At 37.7% G+C, this 25,658-nt stretch overlaps 1 protein-coding gene and 1 long non-coding RNA gene across 2 annotated transcripts in view; one reads left to right on the forward strand and one right to left on the reverse strand.

Moving 5' to 3' along the window:
• GABBR2 (gamma-aminobutyric acid type B receptor subunit 2) overlaps positions 1 to 25,658 on the forward strand; it is a 469,556-nt gene that overhangs the window by 19,584 nt on the left and 424,314 nt on the right. The gene's annotated exons all lie outside the window — the stretch shown is intronic.
• LOC113476311 lies at positions 3,307 to 23,775 on the reverse strand. The gene is made up of 3 exons (XR_003397706.1): positions 23,765 to 23,775; positions 17,078 to 17,083; positions 3,307 to 10,900 (listed from the first exon to the last, which is right to left on the reverse strand). It is a non-coding gene; the product is annotated as an uncharacterized LOC113476311 (long non-coding RNA).

The following is a 25,658-nucleotide window of genomic DNA, read 5'->3' on the forward strand; positions in this document are numbered from 1 at the left end:
CATATGCAGTAGTTAATGCGATGGTACGGAGGGGGTGTTCCTGTCCCACTGGCATGGAGATGAACGGAGACCGTATTGCTACCAGAGACTGGTGTGTCACAGTGGGGCAGAAGGTGCAGTTGCCTTCTGCTCTACCTCACAATTGCTTTAAATGCCCTCATAATCATCTGCTCTGCAGGACTCTTTCACTTCGGTTGACTACTACATTTCCTCGCCTTCTTTCTTTCTCCAGAATAAGCCTTCAAGCCCATCTGTAGGCTGGTGAAAGAACATCAGTTTCATCCTCTGGAAAAAAAAAATAAAAAATCCAGGAGGTGTCACTTGAATATTTTTCCTTATTTAATCAGATACAGTAATGCAACAGCATTAACTCAGTGAAGCATAATTTAATAATAACTTACATTCTGTAGTGGTTTTTGATCCAGCTGTCTGAAAACACTTTAAAACATTAATACATTAAATTTAACACTGTCCCTCTTGTGAAGTAGGTAGGCATTATAGCCTTAATTTTACAGATGAGAAGACACAGGCGCAGAGAATTTAAATGCCTTGCCCAAGGTCAAATGAGAGATTCCTGCTAGAACTAGGAAACTGGGAAGAGGAAGGAATAGTGTTCTTCCATTAGCGCTGCAGCAATTTATCCAGCTGCTGGCTTTTTATGGAACAAAATGTGTGCATCAGTTAAGTCTATATACATTAACAAATATATTTGTTTATCTTCATAGGTGTAACAAGACACTAGTATAAATGACTTGATAATCAACAGCATACTTTTCAACTGAGAGAGTGCATCAGAGTGAGGAGTAGACCAAACATAACATTTTGACCAGCGAGTTTGTTCTATTTTTTTCAGCATTATACTGAAACTAGATCTATAGCATTATTTTTTTTGTTCTTTTTTCTTTCATATAATTGTTGGTTTTGAGAAATAAATGCACTAAATAAATGTGTAACCCTTGCAGTGGCTGACACAGGTTAATATGTGTCTGGACTGCTGCATCTGGAGATGAACACAAAATCAGTTCTTGGGCAGTCCTGCAGTGGTGTTAAAAGGAAAGCAAACCATAGGGAGGTACAAAGCTGAGACAAAAGTTTAATTACAGAAGGCTGTCGTGATGTTGGGGGTTTGTCCTAAGAAAGAACAAGATCTGGAATGCTGTTAGGGGCTGGTTTGCAAGAATGGGGATCTCTGAGACATATTTGGGTAGATCTGGAAATGTTAACCATAATAGAGGATGTGTAAATCATTTTATTTTTCAGAACTTTCCGGGTAAGTTTCCGATTAAGCATGCCAGTCAAGGAAAAGCCATGCCATGGGTCTTAAGATTTGAAAGAGCCTAGAGAAGAGTTGCACCATTGCATTTAGAAGTAGTGTTTATGGGTCTGTGTAGAGACATTATTCCTAGGTTTCTGAATAAGGCTGATAACATCAGAGGGTGTGGGCTGAGAAGTGATCTGCCCAAGTAGCCAAGTCACAGCAGAGGCAGATTGTCACACAGCAAGAAGGCAGGACATGGACAAAAACATGATGATGCCAGTCTCAGGATAGTAGGTAATAAATGATCCTTGTCTCTATGTTGCCCTGTTTCTAATCTTATAATATCTTTTAGCTCTGTCTCTTTCAGCATGTTGGGATGGCACCTTTCTGACTATGGGCACTTGGGCAGATACAAGAATGGGTTTCAAGCCACTTTACTCTGTAAGCTTAAGCACTTTTCTTCAGAAGAGTAGGTCGAGTCTCCATGCAAAGCAGGTCTTAAATAAAGTTTATTTAACAGTAATGAGGACTGAAAAAATATTCTGATTTTAGTGTATTTTAGGTTTATGTGTGAGAAAGTTACAGTAAAAAAATAACTTATATGATACACAGAGCTGAAGTCAGTTTTCTGTTTCTTTAGTGCTATTTATCCATTTGTATAGATCCATTTCTTTAATGCTATCCCCATTGCATAGAATAGAGCATGTATGTGTAATCTAACTTCTGTTCTCACTGGGGCCAAACAAGTGATGTTTTCCTAAAGAGATTTTCTGTGTGGCTCTGGGAAATCACTTTCTTCTCTTCAGCTGTTCCATCTTGTTACATGGATGCATACATCCTAGAAGCACTTGCAAATTTCTGGTTTTCCTCTCCTCCTTTTCCTGTAATCCGTCGTCACCAGCCACTTCCATAAGTGTATACTGGCTTGTCTATTTGCCCAACTTAATCTATGTAAATACATATAAATGCTTTTATCTCTATTCTCTTTCCCTTCCCACTTAATTTCTTCTGAGATTCTTTGTGTCTACTCTGATTTGTGTTGCATGCAGCTCTGTTCCGAAGTTTTTAATAGATACATTCACTTACCCTGTACATCTTTGCTGCTACCTGCTACCTGCAAATTCCTTGTCTTTCAAGCAGTGCCTGTTGCATTCATTTGCCTCTGTAGAGAGGTTTTAGATCTTTTTAGGAATCATGAACAAAATCATTTGTCAAGCAAAAAAATCCTGCTAGATTGATCTTCCCTTGTTCTTTGTGGAGAAGAGGACCAGAACAACATAAAACTCAAATAGAAAATACAGTCTTAGTGCCTATGCAGAAATCACAGTTCTTGCTTCCCAGTTGTGAGTAGCGAACTCCCAGCTCGTCAAGCCAAAAGACAAAGGCTCTGTTTCTGTCCAGTAAAGTCCAAGCTGTGGGATAGCAGAGGTGGGGGGCTGGAAAGGAGTGATGATCCCAAGTTAGGACTTAGGGTAAGTTTGTAGTTATCATTTACTCTTCTTCTGTGTATTTTTCATACCTGTTCCCATTTGTTAGTCTATCATATGATGCTCTGCAAAAGTAATTTCTCCACAATCCATCTCACAGTTCTTAGTCATGTAAAAACACCTCAGGCGAGGGCTTCCTTCTCTGAACCTTTCTTCCTTTGCCCCAAATCCCTGGCAGAATGGGACAAACAGAAGACCTTTGTTCTCTGTCCATGTAGTTAATGACTACTTATGTCCCAAACAAACCATATTCAAGGCCTTGCTTGAGGTGGTGTTGAGGAACAAACCGTAAGAAACACTGGTTAAAACGTTAAAAGTGGTTAAAACACGAAAACCTGCTGAGTTGCTTCCACAGCAAGGAAGAAAAAAGAAGTCACCTGTGCCTTGCCTCTTGTCTCATTGAAAGAGGCAGCTGTTCGCTTTCTGCTGAAGGTTCATGTTTTATGGAGACTAATGAATTACATGAGTGTGATTTGTATGCTGTGCTAGTTGATGATGAAGGAACTGAAGCCCTAAACCCGAGGTTTTTTTTTTTTTGGTGTGAAACAGCAAATTATTTTCTATAATCTGATCTGCATAGTTGGCTTAATCTGTATTGATTTTTATATAAAGATCTATATAACAAAAGACACTTCTTCAGGGAACTAACTACATCACCTTTTAAAGTCCTACATCTCCATAGAAATGGCTTTTATCATGTAAAGTCATGTGTTTAGTGTTAAGTCAAGTTTAATGTTATCTAAATGAAAAATATAGAAGGTTACCAGATAGCTGCGTAGAAGGTCCGAGTCTTTCTTTACCCATAAGATAAAAGTAATGGGCAGAGAGTAGATATGGTAGCCAGAGGTTTAAGCAGAGGCATTTGCCACACTGCTCTCATGAACTTTTTTTGTCATTTATAATGCACTTAATGGTGTATTGTCTTCTCACTAATGTATTGATATGTCATAAGATATAATAATAGTATGGTATATACATGATATATAGTGTATATATATTTTGTAGCATTTATTGTAAAATAAAGTATTGTAGCATTTATTAAAATTAAATAAAATAAAATTAAATTAATATAAAATAGTGTCAGAGCTGGCTTCAGACCTTCAAACACCTTTAAGGAACTTGTTTAGAATATTTTTTCTTTCTGGACGTATATGTGAGGTAATACAGAAAGATGGTTCAAAGTTGGTTACAACTCTGTTTTTGACCAGAACTTGGTTTACTTTTGTATGCAGTTAGAATGGTGTATTTTGAAGCAGCTTTGGTGTCCAGAATGTTGTAATTTTAAAGACAGGTATTAGAGGCCCTAAATAGGAGTTTATTTCCCACTAAAGGGGATCTCCTGATTTCTCAGTCACTCAGAGGTGAGCTGATGATGGAAGGAGAATGGGAAGGACAGAGATAATCCACTGGTTATCAGAAAGGATGTATTGTCCAGACCAAAAACTAGGAAAACAAAGGGCAAGTCTGACAGTACCAGCAACATCCAGAAGTGCCTGCATCATTGTGCCCCCTTACAAGTTAAAATCTTTCCAGGAAAACTTTATGCCTGCTCCCCCTGCTCCCTTGGGGGCAGTAGGTTTCTCCTTTGTAGTTTCCTTGTGCAGCTTCCTTCAGGTCTGGTTTTGGAGGCTGAAACTGGATCTTTTGGCATCAGAATTACAAGCTTACTGAGCTGCTAGAAGAGCAATTACATCAGCAGGTTGCAGTGCTAGGCTCTTGCACCAATTCACCTGCCAGCAACAGAAAACTTGTCTTTCTATTTTGGGAATGTCCAGGGTATCTTTTTTTAGGTTTTGCTTTTGGTCTGAGAATATTTTCTGAGAATTTCAGTGTGGTTTTAAAATGGAAGTGTTTTTAGTCGAGTTCTTTGTCAAAGGAAAATCTTTTCCTAAGTTGTTCTCTGCTCTTCTGGGAGCAATTTCAGTGCAAGCGAGGTTTACTGTGGGCAGAAGTTTTCCTTTTCAGAGGCTGCTGTTCAGTAGTTTGCGGGCTGATGGTTGGATTGCAGAGATCTAAGTCCAGATGCACAGATAACGTGGAACCAGAGCTGATTTCAACATTTTTCTCATCCTGCTATTTTGGTTTAATGCAAACTTAATTTTCATAAATGTATAAGAAATATAAATTCTTTTATAAAGTGGAAATTATAATAAAACTTAGATCAAAGGTTTTGGTAGAAGGTGAAAGAGTGGTTTTGGCAGACACTGTAGCATATTGAGACCTCACAAATTCATTATATCCTATGCTCTGTTCTCAAGGCATAATTGTTACTTAACAACAGTAACAATTCTTGTGCTGATTTTTAAAAAAATGCCCATTAATAATAATTTCATTATATGTTACCAGATTCTGGCATAATTTTGTATTTGCATAGTCTGTTAAAAGTCCATGTATGCTTTTGCTTTCAAGATGAATGATTTAAAATACAAAGTTTAACGTGTTTGCTCAGACAATAAGAAATGCAAAATGACATGTAATGTTTGACAATTAAGAGAATACTGTCACAAAATGAAACAATAATGATTTCAAATGCAATAGGAAATGTGATCCAAAACATTATCCTCTTCTTGCAGAAAGATTGATGATCCTGAGCAGGAACCATGTAAAAAAGAATCTTTGTATGAAGGAATTTGTTCCACATAACCATATTTAACTTTTCCCCTGACAAGTTCTTTGAAGATGCCTATTTTAATGGCTGTTGAAAATCTATTGAAGATCTGGAAGATAAACAGCATTAACAAACTTGCCTCCTCTTCCTTTTGTAGGATTGTCAAATACAATCTTAATTTGCCAGAGGCATTGTATGTTTATTAAAAGTGACATTTTCCCATTTTCCTCCAAGCAGATGGCTCATATGTGCAAAGAAAACCAAGTTAGAGGACGAAGACTGTATGTAATGCCTTAATGCTCCTCAGTTGCAATATTTCTGAATTTTCTTAAAGTGAAGACCTGAAATGGACTCTTCCAATTGCTACCTGTGTGTAAAAGTTTCTAACTAAAGCAACATGAACTGGCTGCATAATTTTTGGGTGACTAATTTTCAGATCAGCACTTTGTCTGTGTGTGTATGTAGGCATATATGTATACGTACACATATACATGCTTACAAACTTTCCACGTGATTGACAGCACTTTTTTTCCCAAAAAAACCCCATATTTGCTAACCATAGAATGGGTTAAGTTTATGTTATAGCCTATTTCTGTCTTTTGTTATTAAGACCAGATGTAATGTATATTAAGCTTGATCATTTTATCCTGGACATTTGCTTTACAAATTTAATTTAATACAGATAGGCTTTTTTGAGCTACACTAAGAGAAGTTTTATGCATGCACAAGAGGAATTAGTGAGATTAGTGTCTGTGAGCACTCTGCAGGGGATTCAACATACAGCAATAATTTGGGTCACAATGCCTTATAAAGTCAATGATAGTAAGAATTTTTAGCATAACTTTAAGCTGATGCATCATTCCAACAAGCAAAACTTTTGGGGCTTTTGACCCAGTAAGTATTGCCAGCAAATCACAAATGTTTGGTTAACACCTCCTTCTGGAAAATCTATTCATCAGTCTGGAAAGGGTTTGCCAAAAGTGCATGTAGCCAGATTAGCCTCTTACATGGATGGCTAAGTGTAAACAAGGGACTTAATGCTAGCGTTAGGTCATGCATCAGAGCTAAGAGGTTCCAATACAAGACCTTCATTTCTTTGCCTCTTTTTTAACTAATCTCATGTTGTACACACATCAGGTGCATGTGTCTAAGGAATATTAGGAGTATCGATAATTAGTTTTTTCTTTGGATATCTTTAAGTGAATAACAGAAAAATTGATCAGAAACTTCAATTTGGTAAAAATGTGAGTAGTGCGTAAGGTCTTTGCAGAATCAGGAACTCGCTCTTTTGGTTTTCATACATTCTTTTCAAATGCTTTATTTGCTTCAAAAGGATTAATCTTAATAGCTTTAAAACTGAAAGCCTAAAACTAGCAGGAATTGTTGGCTTAGGACCTGCAACAGGGAATTAGTGGCTTCCCACTCACCACTAATGAGTGGATTTTTTTTAAGCTCTGTTTATTTATGATCACTGTTGAATACAAATTCATTTTAAACAAGTTATTTTAGGGAACCTGCTCTGCTTGACTTCAAAAAATACTCAACAATCATATTAACAAATGCCATTTGCCCAAATGGCAGCATAACTTCACATCACATTAAAAAATGCAGCATGCTGAAAGAAGAAAATATCCAGATTATTAGTAACTACAGACTTCTGAAATGTTACCTCCAGAAATGAATCTTTTTCTTAGCATCAGATATTTTTTGGGCAACCTAGTATACGAGCACATACTATCACGCACTGTCATTCTGTGTTCAATATACAACATAAACATTCCAGAAAATTCATATTTAAGGTGGTTAGTAAAGTGATCTGCTGATACTGAAAAACCACATGCCTTAAGAATATCGGGGGAAAAATAGATTCAGTTATTTGGGACAGCATAAGTGTTCCTCTGTAGAAACTTCCTCTAATATCCCACTGTTATTCCTTTTTCTTGCTGGCAAAAAAGAAATTTGAACAGAATAAAACCAAACTAATAGTGGGGTTAATTAGATCCTGCATTTTAATATCTGAGGACAGAAGTAAAAATTTTTTTTTGATTCTTGGCTTTTGGAAATTGACCAGTAACACTCTTACTGTAGTGTTTTCTTCCAGATTTCCTATTTTGAATCCACAATGTGTAAGAAAAAACTATTTAACTAAGCATAAAAGATTTTTCTTTTGTTCTTCCACAACCCTGGGTTTTGTTTTAAAATTTTATTTTTTGTCACTGTTACGAAATGAAGTTTTCTTTTGCCTGTAATTTTTTAATCTTCTTGACTTCATGGGTTTTCCTCTCTTCATGTTTGTCTATTTTTGTATTTTCTATCACAATGTTTTTTTCCACAGTTCTCATTCTTGTGCTGTCACACTGGCATGAGCTGTTTCCGGCATGCAGCGTGCTATGATGAGCATTTCTGTGTAGCTCTGGTCTATGTGGACACTCCAGGCTAATGCAGGAGTCCAAGCTGCCACATGAGCCACAGGTGAACTTGATTAAGCCAAACCCCAAGCAGCCAGCCACTTCATTTGCCCCTTTTGTGGACATGCTTTATTGTTGGGCTGGGATTCTTAAATAAGGGTTTGCCTGCATCTTCTTTCTTCACTTATCTAACAATCCCGAAAAACAAATTACTTTTCACTGGGAAGCAGAACTGCACAGCTCTGGCCATCTGCTGCTGCTTAGCAGGGGAGCAACTCTGGTCCTGGAACAGTGTACCAGAAAGGTCAACTAGTTTCAGTTACTCAAATTACTCTATTGACAGGTTGACCTGTAATTGTCTTCTTTCGCTGTAACAAATTAAAACTCAGTTACAGTGGGTAATGATTTGCTCCATTATCTGTAAGATGGAGGTGGGATAATTTACTGCATTCCTGTTCTGTACTAGAATTGGCCATCAGATTTATTTGGGGAAAAAAAATTACACTGTGCTAAAATGTAGCATTAAGTGGATTATACTCCAGCTCCCGCATCATCCAAGTGGATATCTCATTTTACATTTCTGAAGTGATGTATACAATAAAAAAGTGTTCCTGCTGGTGTTTTTGCTAAAATATGTAAACATATGCACACACAGAAGAGCTGATTGTTGTTTGGCACTGGCAAAGGTGTATCTTGGAGACATAAGGCTCCAGGTCATTACAGAAGATGTATAGAATACTTATATATGTAACATATTAGTTATGTATTATACATTTACTATATAAACTTTTTTTAAAAAAGTTTTAATTAGTGCATGCTACCAGAAAGTATCAAAAGGTGCTGCTGCCTGACAAGGAAGAGAATGTCAAGCTTATAACTGAAATAATTTAGGTTAATATTGCAATATTTTAAAATAAATATATAGGAAATGAACCATTTACATGCAACATGCAATTGTGTGAGTATCTGCAAATGCAGCACTGATTTTTTTTCCTTGTTTGTCCCTTGGCAGTTTCCAGCTGAACTGCTATGCATCCGACTCCATCATTATGTCTGGCAGCTGCAGTGCAACATGGTTTTAGAACTTTCTGTGATTTCAGCAGTGAAGCACAGCAAGCACTTTACTGGCCAAAAAAAAAAAAAAAGCCAAAAAACTTGGGTTGAGATATTTTCTATATCCATGATAGGGATGCTCAGTAAGGCAGGAAGCCTCCATTACGTCGTCATTACTGACAGCTCGCAACAACTTACCCGGTTCTGAGTTGCCTGATACAGAATCAGCTCCCTCTCCTAGCACCGCTTTTTGTCTAGTTTTACCCGTGCTTCTCGTACAACAGTCAGCTCCCTCAAGATTTCGTTTCTGAATCTCAAGTGCCATGGTGCCAGAAAAAAAAAAAAAAAAAAAAAAAAAAAAAAAAAAAAAAGTACAGAAACTATGGAAAAATGTCCCATCAGGTGTGGTTATGTTTTCCTTCAGATTCCTTGAAATGGTGACCTTGCTGGATGACCCAAGATGAGCAGATTCTTTCTTTTTTCCCCTCAAAAGTGTATTTGCATGTGTATTATCAACACTCCTTTAGATGTACTATGACATGAAAACCCCTGGATAGCCTGGACCCTCAAATAATTCAGAGAGACTATGTGATCTGGAAAAGAAGCAGTAAGTTCAGGAGGAGTTGGGGAGATGACAGATATTAGCCAGAGAGGGTTCTGAAATAGAGAAAGTATTCTTCAACCTTTAGTACTGCTGGCATGAAGGTTTTTGTTGTGTACTTATGCTTTGTTTTGTTTCAGGGGGTAGCATGTAGGTAATATATGTGAAAATGATAGATATTTTCCTTGCTTCTCCAGGGACAGTGCACGCGCTTCGTATTTTTTCTAGCCTTTTTCATTAATAGCAAATGTATACTGTTTGGATCTATGCTAGTGGGTTGTTCTGTTTTATTTTAAAATCTGAATAGCATATAGATGGCAAAGCCACAATGTGACTGGAATGAAATGTAATTTGTGTCTCTTCTCGCCCCTTCTCCCTCCCAGCTTTAAAAAGAAGAATGGAAATTAAAGCAGTGAAGGGTAGAAAACACAAATTAGAACTGGCTTTAAGCATGCGAGTAGACCTGCTTATGTAAATCTCTGAATCAGTCTTCAAAGAAAGTACTACCATTCAAAGCTATAAATATGTTTTAGCTCTTTCTCAGTGAGGATCAATATGAGGAGGTGTATAACTCCACTTTCAGTTCAGAACAATTTTATTCCATTTTAATTTTAAATGGAGTTCTTAAAGTTAGATAGTGCTCACATTTCAAAGTATATATTTAGGGTTAGTCAAAAGTGAGGTACACTTATATTTCAGGTGTAACTACTAGTCAAGCTGTATGGCACCTTTTATGGATTTAAATATTCTCTTAGGTCCCTTCCTACCTTGTGCTGTTAGATGAAAAATTCAAACAAAAGCTGAACTGACTACAGCAAAACTGTTATACTGGCAGATAAGTACAGAAAATACTAAAAAAAAATTTAAAGCAAAAATACTTCAGGAGACATTTTCACCAGCTTTTTAACATATTTGCAAGTAGGTGTTTATAATGTCCTTAACTTTTAGTCATGAGTCTCTTTCAAAATATGATAGTATGGGCTCTGTCCAGTTAGGCCTACACTTCATTAGAATAGTAGACATGTGGGTTTGAAAGCACCTCTGGATGTCATCGAGTTTAACTTCCTGCTCTAAGTAGCACTTTTGCCCACACTACAGCGGGGCAGCCACAGCTCCATTAGCCAAACCTCAAAAGTCCCCATGGTGGAGACTCCAAAGCCTCATTGGGCCCCCTGGCCTGGTGCTGCTCTAGGGAAAATGTTATTCCCGATGTCCAGCCGAATCTCCCAGGTTGCGGTCTGTAGCTATTGCCCACTGTTAGGTCATTTGCCACGCTATCATCTATGTGGCTCCTTGTCAAGTACTGTTGTGTTGCTCCTCAGCCTGCTCTCCTGCAAACTAGACAAGGCCAGCTTCCTGAGCGCCTCCATGCTGGGTGGGCTGTGTGCTCCAGGCTGCTGATGAACCTGGTCACTGGACTTTTGCTGGAGACCCAAAGCTAGATAGAGTATTCCAGATACAGTGCCAAACAGAAGAGAATAATATCTTCCCTCTTATAGTCTAATTGCATCTAATTATGTTACAGGCTAATTACATCATGTCAGAGTGTTTGAGAAATGTTTGAGAAATATGGTAAGATATTTTCTAAAATAATGCTGTTCTTACAAGTTCCACAAAATATGGGATGTCCTTTCACGAAGCCTTGCCAGCATAAACAGTACTATGTAGATCTGAGAAGTCAATGCATGAGTCTTCTTTATCATAGTTGTAAAAAATGACGAAGATGCAAGGCCTTTCTTCCTCAGACTTGTGTTGAAGTGCACATGATTAAGTTGCAGAAGGAAGGCAACATGAAAAGTGATTGCAGGCTAGTTTCATTTTCGCTTTCTGGCTGTGGACTCATGAGTATTAGCAACATACACATCTCTTGCATTGCTGTTTGCAGTGAGAACAGCACAGGGGAGATTTGTGGTGTCCCTGTGCGTGCAGATTGCCTTCCACCTCTTCCAAAAGAGATGTTCCTAGTCTTCACAAAGGTATTGAAGACGATATGAGGGATTTCCTTCACTACTAGTTTTGACACCCATTTTTAGTTGTCTAATTAAATGTTGATCCTATTAAAAACTTGTATTTTTAAAGCAGAGATGTTTTATTACTCAAAAAATAGTAACTGTGGAAACCATCTGAATTCTGTACACGTTATAATATTAAGAAAACAGTGGATGCACCCTATCACAAACTTTGTAAGTCATGTAAACGTCTGTATAAATTGTATTTGAGCAGAATCTCTTCTATAACTGCTTCTGACCTCTTGACTTTCTTTGTAGTCCTTTGTCCAGTTTGACATTTACAACAGCTCTCATTTTAATAAAAAAGTGGAAATACATTTCCTGTTTTGCTTGCTTTTTCTTTCAACTTTAAAGGATATTGGTTTCCTTTAGAAAGGTATTTGTTGTGAGCAACCACATCAGAACTGGGTTTTAAATGAAATATGATTTGCATAAAGAAGAAGGGTCAAATCTTTTTGTAATTACAAAACAGTTTAGGACTCGGTGTTGAAAGTGGGGGTTTTTTTTTGGGTTTTTTTTTGTTGTTGTTTTGTTTTGGGTTTTTTTCATGTTATAAGCAGAAAGGTCTTGAAAAGAATTCTTTTTCATATGGTGTAGCTTTAATAAGCAAAAAGATGTTCCTATCCCAGAAATCTTGTTCTTTTGGTACAAGATGTATGATAACGGTGTCATGCAACCAATGGGTAGAAAAGCACAAGCAATTAGTGGAAGAGGAAAAGTTAAACAGACTGACAGGTGTGTAAGGATTTGTAAGTGTCCTGCTGGAACAAATTTAAAGGAATTATTTGTAAGAGTGTATTCTTGTGCATAGACATTTTTCCTAACATAATAAATGGAAGTATGAAGATTTTTGTAGAGAAGATGGCAGTTGGGCATAAAAGGCTGCTGTTGTTAGCAGGGAGGAGACAAGACTTCATACATTAACTGTTTATTGAATTATTTGGTGAGTTGTAAACTGTAACAGCACTAAATGAGAAAACCCCAGCCCGATATTTTATACAGTCAATAAGATAACATGAGTAAGAGTGAGAATAGAAGCTAGCCGTAATAATAATAATAATAAAAAAATATATTCTTGACGAGATGCGGGTGAAAGGAGAAATTGTACTTCAGACATTTTCCCCTCAACTCTGGATTCAGAGCAAAAAGTAAAAATTTCATTTTTACAGGGGAAAATGTCTCCCCTATACACATAGAAAATGTAATTTTCTGGAAGACAAAAATTTTTTTTTTACATTACTGAAATTTTATTTATCCAGCTATGTGACAGAACACTCCAATCAATCTCACATCCTGCAAAATTCAACGTGACACAAAATCTTAATTACATACAGAAGTAACTGAATGTCCAAGAAGAATCAAGAGTTTGTTTACGAAGAAGACTGAGTTTAGAGTCATATTGAGTAGAATAAGCTGTAGGATAAGGAAAGACTAGAAAGATGAAGAGCTAAGAGTTAGAGAATGATAGAGGAAGGGATGTTAAGGTTGAATTTCTGCATCAAGTGGAGGGATCAATAAAGAAAACCAACTACCTATCTCAGTTGCACTGACTGAAAAAGTAGTAGGTGAGAAGGGACAGAATAAAACCTGACTAGAAGGCATGATTGATGACATATTTCATGCTGGGTTGTTGTTTTGTTTGGAAGGATTTGTTTGGGCAGGACCTTGGTGGAGATGGGAGGCTGCTCCTGTTGGGGTAGATGAACAGAGGTCTGACTGGAGCGGGGTGGCAGCAAGAGGCAGGGAGCCTGTGGAGCAGCGAGCGCATCCAGGAGGCTGTGGGGAGGAGCAGGGACCAAAGCGCCAGTGGCAGAAATGACAGAAAGAATTTCCTAGAGACAGAGGAGGCTGGGCACAGTTTGCTGCAACTCAGAGTCACTGAGTTGGCCAAGACTGGTCTGTGAAGACTATATTTGCTGTTGTGATAACAATAAAATTGAAGCAGGCCTAGAGTTGTCTCTCTCAGCTATCTTGATGATTTCCGATGATTGAGGCCATCTGTGTCAGGCTATTATTTCTTTCCAGAGCGTATCTCTACAATCAATATGTTGTATTAACACTTCCAGTGCTAGTTATGAAAATAAAATCATTTAAATATGTAGTTAGAAAATTGTGTCTATCATCCCTTTCTCTGCTGTATACAGTAAATTATATTTTGAATGCTTGATACAGATTCTACCTGGGATGTAGCAGTCACTGTAGCTTTCAGGCTAATCTTCCCCTTCCCCAGCTCCAAAAGACAGACAATGCAGCTCAGTTAGATGAATTTGAGTGCACCAGCCAAACAATTAATATAGAAGAAAAATCTTCAAAGTACTGATGGTTCCAGTGCAGTAGTAACTACTGATATTTTTTTAAGTATTCTTTGTGTGTTTGGTTTAGTTTTGTTGTTGGTTGTTTTTTTTTTGTTTGTTTGTTTGTTTTTTTATATATATACTGCTTTCTCAATTTATTTATTGAAATCTCTTCTTAACAAAATCTTTGTTTTTTTGATTGACTATTTTCAATGTCCACTAAAGTGCTGATTTCTAATTCTAGCTGTTGGTGAAAATAAGTGAATGAACAAAAGGATGACTAAAAACAGTCTTCAGATAACTTTTCCAGATTACAATTTTTTTTGAAAAAACAGAATCTTCATAGGAAGCCTGAGATGGAAAGTTCTTTTAAATTAATGATCACGGTACCAGTTTCATGGCTCTTTTTGACACAAGGGACAATACCAGTGCTTTCTCCACTTCCTCTACTGTTCCAATAGAGTTTGTAATGCTGTAAGTGAGGGTAACACAGCTTTTTGATTTAAGAGGCTACTCACTCCTTTTTAGCAAAGACTCTTGTTACAGTAATGCCCTCCCAGGCTGTGTGTTTGCTTTGTGTTCTGAAGCACTGGCACTGCAGTTGCACAGGTGGGGTAGCCTGGTAAAGTGCATGGAACCCTTTGCTCAGCTCTCCCTCTACCAGAATCCAGAGCACAAGAGGACCGAGGGGCCCATCCCACCCTAAAATGACATGGGTTGGATGGTGATGGATGCATCTTACAAAATCATTTACTGCTCTTTCAGTGCTTCTTCACAGAATGATGTTTTAACACACATGTTCAATCAAACTAACTTTGGCCATCTAGAATTTTTCTGTTAATGAGATTGAACAGGGAAGGAGGAAAGATTATGCCTAAAAAGTTTTAACTGCAGTTTAATAAGATTTTAATGGGTTTTGGAACTCAGTATATCGTCACCTTCCAGTTGGAAATGTACCAAAGCCAATCTCAAGCTACATTTGCCTTCTAAAGTATCCTGGACACTGTGTAATAAAAGTTAGTGGCCTGAACAGATCTTTGGGCTGACCCAGTGGCTCAGTTCTTATCAAGCTGCTGCTGTGAGGGACAGGTGAACCTAGTTTACCAAGGCAGATGTGGTCTGGATTTTGTTGTTATTGTTGTTTTGGTTTGGGCTTTTTGTGTTGTTGTTGTTTGATGGTTTTGTTTTTTTTTTTTCCCCACCCAAATTAAAGCAAGTTTTTATTTGTAAATGTTTGTCTTTTAGGATAATGTGATGTTTATCTTCTAGGAGTACAAAACACTGCCTGTTGTTTTCCTCCTTATCATTTCAGCATCTTTTTGAAAGTATATGAATATACATATGCAAATTAAGGTTTATAAATCAATAAATAACAGTATTTGCATTACTGCAGATGCAAAGTTTGAGGTCAAGTTACAACTATTTAAAATAGTTTTATAAGCATCTCTCTTTACCTTGACAAAAATAACATTTCTGGAAGCAATGATTGTCATGCAAGCCACTCAAATATTGTAGATAACTTGCTTTTGCTTTGTGGTGCTATTTGCTATATCCAATGTGGCTAATCTGTGCAAATGCAACAGAAAACAATTTGCTTACTGGTAATCCTATTGTTCAGAAGGCCAGCCCTTTTATGACATCTTTGTAACTCTGCTTGTACCGTGGCTGGATTAAACAGCAACTCCCTTACTAGCAGAAGCAAACATGAAGTGTATGTTATATGGGAAATGAATTCAGCTCACACGAGCTTCTTACTCCTTGGGGTGGAGCTGTGAAACAAAGAAGAAAAAGTAATTTTAGAAATAAAGATCTGGACGTCAGTTCTCGAGTTAAGAAATTAAAATCTGACAGAATGCATGGAGGGAGAAGAATGAGTGGGGTAATAGTCTGATATTGGTACTAGACAGATAGTCAGGCCTACGACTTTAATAATAATGCATGTCTGCTGTATATAGAAACATTTATGACCTCATGCTGTAATGTAGGTTGTCCTTTATAAAAACCTGGATACATTAGGCAAAGGCTTGAAGTGATTTGCTTGAAAATAGCATTCAGAGATCACCCCTGCAGAAATATTACAACAGCAGTGGAATCTTTAGAAGAAGAAATCAAACCAAATTGATGGCCTGGGGGAAACAGAAGCTCTAAAATAAGATCATATGATCTTCAGATGGAATCAACAGTGTAATAACTTTTACAGAAAAACAGGTAAACTCATAGCTAGTGACTCACTGATTTTTCACTTCATATTAAATTATTCCTGACTGAAAATTGTTAAAAAGCTAGCAGTCACACAGGCAAGAGATGCTTCCCTTTAGAATGCTTTCAAGCAACAGTTTACAAAGAAAACAATTACTTTTTGACTTTCTGTATGCTTTTTGGCTGATACAACTATCTTTGAAGAACATTTTGCTTTTTTTTCCTAGTGCCATAGTAGTGCCAGTGACATTAGATTAGTTGTACAAGGCCCCAGGGGGGTTAGTACGTAGACAGATGACACTGTAACGTTTGGCTGAGGAAATTTTTGATTGTAACCTAATAGCATAATGAACAACAGAAGGTGTCAAGTGTTATTACAGTTAATGGGCCTCAGTTTTCTTGTCATGAGCTTCAACATATCTAATCTTTGCAGCACAGCTTCCAACATGACAAGGCAGAAAAAATTGTCACAACAATTGAAAACCTGGACTTTGGGTTTGTTTGGGCTTTTTCCTTGGTTCCCTCCACCACCTCCAGATGAGGAGGGATAGATAAGCGGAAGCATATCAGAATAACAAAGTGTGTAGAAAGAGTTAGTAGACTAGAGAAAAACACCAGCAGAAGGCAAAGACAGCCTTCTAGTACAGCTCATGTCACACCATACACGGACACTTTTGTTTATAGGAAATGAAGCTCTGAAGTCAGCAGCAGCTGAAAATGTGATTACAAGCATCAAGCCAGTGGTAGCAAATCAAATATTACTATGCAGAGATAGCCAGACTCCTGGGACTGCGAATATTCTTGCTAACCAAGAACACAACTAGCATCTAAAACCCGGGGTAAGGTCTGAAGGGCACAAGAACACACACATGCAAGACTGGTTTCTAGCAACAAAGAACAAGTGACAGATTCAAGTGTACATGTGACTGGTTCAGCAGCTACCTAGCAATATGGTTTGAGACAAGGTGACCAAGTTAAGGCAATAAAAATCATTCCAGACAATTTACCAAGAGAGATGCAGCCTGACAACTATTAAAAAAGTAAGAAAACAAAGTTCTATAAAGAGATGAATAGAACAAACTGTAAACCTTTTATTCATTGTAAAAGCAATCTGAGAAATAATAAAAATGTCCTTTATGAAAGCTATTAATGTAAAGGACAGAAGCCTACTAGCATAAAGTAATGCTTTGCTGTTCATTATTCTGATTTTTTATGCAAATGGTATTTACAAAATTTTGCTATATCTAACTGAATAAAAAGGGAATTAATAAAAAGATTGGAAATAGAAGGGGCAAAGATAATGCAACATCATGTAGTTTTATAAACTCCAAATTACTACTTCATCCAAAAATAATTTCAGCATGTTGCCAGAAGTAAGCCTGATTTTACTACTGTAATTCCTTGTGTGGGGCCAGAGGCACTGGCCAGCGCTAAGTAACAGAGACTAGATTTATAGCTGAGACGTAAATACTGTGAGTGGCAGTAAGGTTATATACAATGGAAGTGCAAGTCATGTACCTTTACAACCATAATTCTGAAAGAAAAACCACTGAGCTGTCATCCTTAGGAAGTCATTTGAATTATTCCTATGACCTGGTTATGAGGATAGTTTATTTACTGGAAGACTCGAGCCTTGGCAAAAATGTATGCAAGAAAAATAAAATTCAAAGTATAGTAGTATCTTGAAGGTAATCATGAAATGAAAAATATCACCTGAATAAAATCATGGCTGAGTTGTAAAGTGGTCTAAAAGCCTCTACAGACTTTACATCAAACTAATGTAACATTTTCTTTCTCCTTTTAGAGAGAGAATCAGCACAGGAGCTCCCCCAGTGGGCAGCTAACTGGGGAAGACTAGTTTATCACTGCTGTATCTTGATCACGAGCTTTTGTGACTCTTGAATTCCTGAAGCTCACAACTTTCAGGTCGCCCAAGTGCAATTTTTGCGTTGAAGCAAAGCCATGCACCTGCAAGCTGGCACATCTCCTGCTGGGTATGGTGGATCCTAGGTGCTGCAGGCAAGGGGCCAACAGGGCTATCCAGGCTCCTGCTCCATGGCTTACCTCAGCGCAGACCACTGATACTTTGCAGTGAAACGAGAAGTTGTTCGCAGGTAGGAAGAGCTTGAACTAAGTCTTTGCAACGTGCTTCCTCATTGAAAAGAAGGGCAGATGGCAGGTGATCGCTCCTCACAGAAAGAGAGCCAGCCAAAATCTCTGTGATGCTGATGGCCATGCAGTGGTAGGGCTGGCTGCTCCAGGTACTTCACCTCTCAGCCAGGGCTGCTTCAGAGGGAAGATGTCTGTAGAGCTTTCCCACTTGTTAAGCTCCATATTAACTGAATTCAACCTGAGTTTGTAAATAGTTTACTATTTTCTTTAAAAATAAAATAAAAAAACCTCCACAAAACAAACAACTATCTTGCCTAGTCTTAGTCACAGCTGAACAGCTGTGAAGAAGCATTTCTGCTAATGCAGTGCCAGTCACGGCAGAGAAACACAGCATTTCACAGGTGGCTCTCATTTTCTGGGTTGCTGACTTGAGACCTCAGTGTTTGATTTGCAGAAGCACTGAGTACTTGCAGCTGCAGCTGAAGTTAATAGTAGCTGGGCTTTGAACATGGAAGAGTACTATGAAACAAGTCTTCTGAAAAAGCAGTTTTCAGCACTTTCAGACTGAGCACCCAAAATTAGTAGTAAGTGTGTGTAGTTTTTTCTTTTTAACCTCTCTGGGCCTTGTTTTATTTTTAAAGATAATATAATTTGTTCTTGCTGTAGGTATGTCATAAAAGCAAATTTATTGAAGTATATAAGCCTGTAGATGTAATAATGATCTTACAGAGAAATCACAGAAGAAATTAATTGTCTTCAGTATGAACTTGCATTGAGCTTATGGAAAGAGAATGGAAGTAGAATATGGTAGAGCTGTGTGCTGAATCAGGTAGGACAGGACAAAGAGTAGCTATAATTTTCTTTTCTTTCTGTCTTCTCAGAATCACATGAAATGGTTTGAATGTATGCTGGGAACTGTTAGGTCAGGTATGGTCCTCTCTACATTGTGTAATTCACTTCATTTGAATTACTACTACCTTATTATGATGTAAATGAGGAAGAAAAGATCTTGAAGGAATGAAGTCCTTCACCCCAGTGCAAAGAGAGGTCCTATACTGTCCTGGGCTATAATGTGTGCTGTAACCAGACACAGACTGTTCTAAGCAATTAATTCTCATGCAAAAGGCCTGCAGCAGTGCCATTTGAGCATCACAGTCAAAGCCTTAACTTCAGAAATTAGTGGTAGCTTATAAAAAAATGGTACTGTAAGTATATGAAACATGGCATAGTGGTTATCCTTAGCTTCTGTGGCTACTGATGCTTTTGCTTTATTATCAGGACAGTGTAGGGTCAGAGATGCATCAAAGAGTCATTGATGTGGCAGTCTAATAAGGTCACCTTCTGTGATAGGAGGAGAAACCAACTGTGTGCCTGAACTGCTGGGTTTCTTTCATTTGTTAAAATGTTGGAGGGGAAAGAGCAACCTGGCAAAGGATAAGGACTCCTTAAAGTTTTGCACTTTCTTTCTTCTCCATAACTGTGGCTGATGTAAGAAATGCTGTAGCTGATTATGATTAGTATCCAGGTATCTAATTGCAGTCAGCCTGTTTATGACTGTTTGTGCTTAGGATTTTATGGCAGTTTTGCATTGCAATTAGTTTAGAAGTTGGAAGGTGAGTTTTGATGAATCTGTTTGTGCTGAATTAATATTTCCCCTGTATGCTGGAAATTACCATCTTCATTATAGTCAGAAGAATGAGGCAAGTATTTGTGGTTCAGCCTCTCTGTTTCTTAACCCATATTAAACTGAAGTGCTGATGAGAGTGGGTTTCTGGTAGGAAGACAGGCTGTCAATAGGAAGAGCTGAAGTGCAAGCTCACGTTTTTGCTAAGGGCCAAGTTAGGGGCAGAGTAATTGTGTTTGGTGCTTATACTAGTACCCAAGTATCAGACTCCAGTGCTAACTTTTAAAGCTCTTGACAAGCCTCCTTTCCCTGCTTCTCAAGTGTTATTACTGCTGTGATATCAGCCTGCAGATTAATGCAGTGACTTTTTTTTTTTTTTTAATCTTCATGCATAATCAATACAGAAATCATTGTGGGTTTAGTGCTCCTAACTGAACCCGATGCCTGCTAAAGTATGATTTCTAAAGAATGCTTTCTAAAGTTTGACAATTTTTCATGCCACTGACTAAACAATTGAAATATTGAACAGCAGCAGGATTTTGCAATTTAAGAAGTCAAGATCAATCTTATCTAGTACATAATAGATACAATAAAAAAGTAAGAAAGCATGCCTAGATACCTTTAAACCTGTGAAGAAAACTATTTCTGACATTGGTACTGTCCCTGAAAAGATAATCGGCTTCTTTAATTAGCAGCAAACTGACTGTATTTTAGCAGTTTTCTGTAGAGGCCACTACAAACCCTGGATAACAGTTCTGAGTCCTACCACTCACTGTTTCAAAACCAGGATTTTGTTTCCCTGGATTTCAGCTCTGAAATGATTCCAAGCATCACCCCATGCAGCAGGATGACAATACCTGAAAACTGGGACAGCATAGTCACAAGAAAGATTTCATGCTTTCAGTAAAGTGCGAGTGAAGGAGACTTTCGAACTCCTAGTAATAATACTACCTCAGATGGGAGAATAAATTCTGCCAGCTTTTCTTATTACTTTGCTAAGCTATATTCTCTGAAATGAGTCACCATCAATTCATCTGGTTTGACCCAATTCAAATTAAAGTAGAGGGTCATCTGCCCTGATCTGATCATAAGCTGCACAGCACTCTGGCAGCTGTAATGATTGTGAAAAGGAAGCTACATACAATGATTAACAAATATATTGTATTGCACCTACCGCCTTGCTCAGAAATGTGTATAATGTTATGTCAGCATATGGGTTTTTTTAATGTTCTGGCTTTTTTAATATAAAGAATCTTTGTTGCACCTCTTCTTGTAAAATTTGTTCAAATCCTGGCTGCTCTCATTCCTGTTGTTTCTGCTTTTTGTTGATGTTTGTCCCTGAGAGGCTTTCGTACTGTCCAAATCTGTCAAGGTTTGAAGGTCAGTTGCTGGTAAATTGAATCTCACGGTTCTCACAGTATTCCAGTCCTGGCCTGTGCTCAAAGCACTTACTGGGGTCCTGTAGTGTTGCATCAGTGTTTCTCTACATCTGCCTGTAGTGCTGTTGGCAGGCAGCTGGGATTCAGTAAAGAAGCTTTTTAATACCCTGTCACATCTTTGCAGATCTTAAATGCTTCCTTCACCTTCTTGTTATGTTGGGTTCATAAGCTAATTTGCTGTGGGCTATAAACTGTGGATAGTGAAACAAGGTGCACTATGGTACCTCTGCCTGCTCCTGTGGCTGGTGAATCTCATTCCGCTATTCGTTGTCTATTATTTTAATTTGCCTGGGTAATAATTTCTTGAAAGCTGTGTATGTTTTGCCATCAAACTGTCTGTGGTGTGGGAAGAATGTGAGATGTTCAAGTTATGGTGGTGATGTAAACTGCAAATCCTTGAGAGGCAGATTGGAGAGAAGAGAGGTGGTAAGTATTTGCCCCCTCCCTGAAAGTGTGTAAGGCCAGGTTGGTCCAGGCTTTGAGCAATCTCATCTAGTGGAAGGTGACCCTGCTCATGGGAAGAGTGTTGGAACTCGATGATCTTAAGGTCCTTCCGAACCCAAACCGTTTTATGATTCTATGACTTTGAGAGGCTGTGTTTTCCATATATCTGTATAAATATAAATGGATAGATTGTAGCTGTCATTCCTCACGTTTGTCTAACCTATTCTTAAAAATCTCCTATGGTGGAGATTCAGATCCTCTTCTAGTCACTTATTCTATCTTTCAGTGTTGGGCACAGGAAACTCTTCCTACCTTAAATCTGTGATGCAAGCCCATACTTTACTGCCAGCAGACATGGAGGAGAAACTGATAGCCAAGCTCCTTTAATTTACCACTTGCTCAAAGACTCTCATGAATGATTACCAATTTTAACTTTCCAGGGCAAGCTGTCACAGATCCTTTAACCTTTCCTTAAAAGCTATACTTTTTAGTCTTCTGCTTGGTTCCATTACTTGCTCAGCAGCCAACTGTGGAGAGTCTGGGTATTTATTTAGATTTAGCAGCCACAGCTGGATGTGCTGGGAAAGGCCTTGCAAAATGCCACACAGAGCAAAAGGACTGCTCTGGTTGTCTTACGGGCAATACTTTTGTTTGCGTATTACAGTATGGTGCTTACTTTTTTAATTAAGTATACTATACATCACCAGCTGAAAAGAGATCAGCACCTGCCCCCTGCCCACCTTCCTCCCCCACGTAGTAATTAATCCTATATCTGTAGATCTGAAAATGTTAAGTTTTCATTTGTGATTTCTAATTAAAATAGAGGGTGATGATTTTAATGGGAGATCCTGGAAGGTTAGCCAAACCAAGCTATTCAGTGAGGAAGACTTTTTTTTTTTTTTTTTTTTTTTTCTGCACAAAACAAGAAAAAGTGCTGATTTTTGATCAGTTGAATGTTGGTTGTGTTAAGCTTATAAATTATTTCAACCTATTACAGATGAAGTGTTAGAAGATCAACTCAAAATATATTTGAGTGGAGTCTATAGTTCAGGTGAGGACTTAGGAAGGTTCTGCTGTCAGATGGTTTCACAGTGAAACAAATGGCATTCATAGGCCTATATCTGTACAAGTGTTTGTGGATTTTTGATGTATTTATGGCAGTAAGGCAGGGAATAGACTACTTGTTTCTTCCTAGCTCTTCCTGAAACCCAGTCATGTCCTACATAGTGTTCTGCTATTCAAGAGAGTGCATATATGTTGGCTATATTACTTTACACAGGAATTATCTCTGTTATACCCTTGCAGACTAAATCTCCTGTGGCTTTATTTAATTTTGAAGCTTTCTAACAAAGCTGTACCTCTGAGTCCATGTGTACTGTCAGTTTCCCAGCTGAGTGACATTTGGGATATGGTACTCGAAGTTGTCTGTATTCTGACTTGAGGCTGTCAGCACTGAGATCTTAGCAACAAGTATCTTTAGTTCAGACTAGCAATTTATGGGATATTTCAGAAAAAAGTTTGATAACACGTCTTTCAAAATAATGTATCTTGATTTTTTTTAATAGACCTTTTTCTTTTACAGAATGTGGCTCCATGTGTGTGGGATGGCATTGTCAAAAATAACATGACAAATTTCTCACCATTTTGAGTTGGTTTTGTCTAGAAGATGAAGTAAGATCAGCTATTTGTTGACATTTACTAAACAACATCTTTAATCCCATTGAGCTACTAACTACATAGGCAAGGAAAGCCAGAAAACACAACAGTCCTTGAAGTTTTTTGTGTCTATGACTAGTGATTTTCCTGGTGATGATTCTGATTGTGCTATGTGATCTTCTTAGATCACTCACAGTGAAGATGCAAAAATGAACTTATTACTTCTTATGCAGAAAAATTACTTCTTATTCCAGTGAACTTATTACTTCTTATGCAGACAAACAATTGTTCTCTACATTTGTGTTTATCTTTACACTAACAATTTTTTGTTAGCTTCTTAGCATTTGTAAAGCAATTTATTAGTTACTTATGGGAAGAAATCTCTCTGTGCAATATAACCTTCCTTCCATGTTTCCCTACCTTCTAGAAAATAATTCATGCATTTAACTGATCATATTGAATCAGTGAATCACTTTTCCTTCTCACCTGTGGAAGTTATCCATTAAGCTTGATATACCTTAGCACATGAGAGGTTGTCTGAACTCCTGAGCAAGGGCAGAGGATGCTAAAACATAGTATAGAAAGCACTTAACTGGGAACGGGGGGAGCCTGGAAATGGCTCAGAGTTCTCACCTAATCTGCTCTACTAAACTCTACATTCAAATCTCGAGTAGAAAAATACATATGAATCTGCAAAGGTTTTAGAAGGACTCATAGTTATCAGCTATAGATCTCATAGCCTTAAGGAGAGAGTCCAACCTTGTTAATAACAGGATTTAAGGTGGGGAAGCAGAAGTACTGGCAATTGAGCAACCTGTGTAAAATAATCCAGTAACTCATGAATAGAGATGAGATTTGAAATCTTGGTCTTGAGTATGACAATTTAGCTCTTAAATCATGCTGTGGTACAATGATACACTTGGAAAACAAACTAGCACTGATTCTGAAACAATACCAGCTAATAAATGCAATGGAAAAATGTTTGCATAGCTAGTCAGTGTATTGCCCAGAATGAAATATACGTGGAAAGTTGCAAAGACAAAAAAAAAAAAAAATGTTTAGGGCGTTTTGCAGATGGTAATTTATGTAAAGTTAGTTTAAGCCTGTACAAGTAAACTATGGATAGAATGGAGCTTTATACTTCTCCAGAAGATTGATAAGAATACATGATTTACCCTCGTTTCCAGTGGTGACTTCCCAGTTTCTAATGTCCCTGTTTCTGAGGCAAGTTACTGCTCCTCGAGTCTGGATGTGACTTGCCACCGGATATGTTAGCAAGCAGAAGCCCTGCTCTCTCCCTGCTGTCACCGTGTTCTAGGCACACTGGTCTCTCACTCTGCTCCCTTGTACAAACCGAGGTATATGCAGTGGTGAAACCTTGCTCCTTGGTTGTACACATTCAGGATGGACATCCTGATCCAGCCTATACAGTCCAGGTAAAAATGTTACCACTGTATGAAGTCTAGCAGCTGACTTCACACCACACAAACATAGGAGATGTGTCTTCCTCCTGAGAAAGTGGAGATGAAAATCAGGAATAGTGCATACTGGTTTGTTCTAAAAAGCAGAAATCTTACCTTACTTAGACCTAACATGATGTGCAGTTGGTGATATTTATAGATAGAAACATGATACAAATGGAAATTTAGACAGAAAACATAGTGCTGAGCAGTCTTTTTTCCCCTGCCATCCCAATCCCCTGATTAACCTTTTAATTTAACATTTGTTTAATAATTGGATTAAACAGAATAAAGAAAATTTTTGCTTAATGGAAATAAGTGGAAGCAATGAAGTGAAACATTTGAAAATGGCTCAGACAAAAAGCTTTAAATTACATTGTGGAGAGCAGTGGAAAAAAAAGACAAAACAAACTAACATAGACTTCTCTCATACTTGTTCATGTATATATGAAATAGGGCTCCTGTTATTCCTCTGTAAGATCTCTGTAGTTGTGCAAGAATATAGATCAAGATGAGAATATACATTGACTGGGGATTAAGTAGATAATCTCATGAGGTCCTTTAGTCCTGCAATTCTAAACTAGGTTAGATATGTCCTCTGTTAAAGTTTTAAATGTATCTACTTAAACATTTCTATTGATTATAAAATCAACTGAAATTACTAAAATTCAGTATTCTGTCATAAACTAGAATTTATGAATTGTGGGCATTGGATGAAATTGGTGTGGTGTTTTTTTTGTTGTTGTTGTTGGTTTTTTTTTTGGTTTTGACTTGTTCCAGTAGCAATGGTGATTACCTAATTATCTTTGTGGATTTCCTGTGAGAGAGAAAAAGCAAATGTCTTTTCAGGACATGTCTTTCATGTAGCATTAAGATGTGATTTCCTTCTAGTAGCTGGTCTGTATACCTAGTAAATCTTTGATCCAGTGAGGGTAAGCTGCAAAAATGAATAGATATAAGCTTTATGGCATATAGAGATGTATTCTGGATGCCAACTTGATAAGAT

The sequence above is a fragment of the Athene cunicularia genome, assembly GCF_003259725.1.
Source record: "Athene cunicularia isolate RWA chromosome 2 unlocalized genomic scaffold, athCun1 chr2_part1, whole genome shotgun sequence".
In the NCBI taxonomy this organism is placed as follows: domain Eukaryota; kingdom Metazoa; phylum Chordata; class Aves; order Strigiformes; family Strigidae; genus Athene; species Athene cunicularia.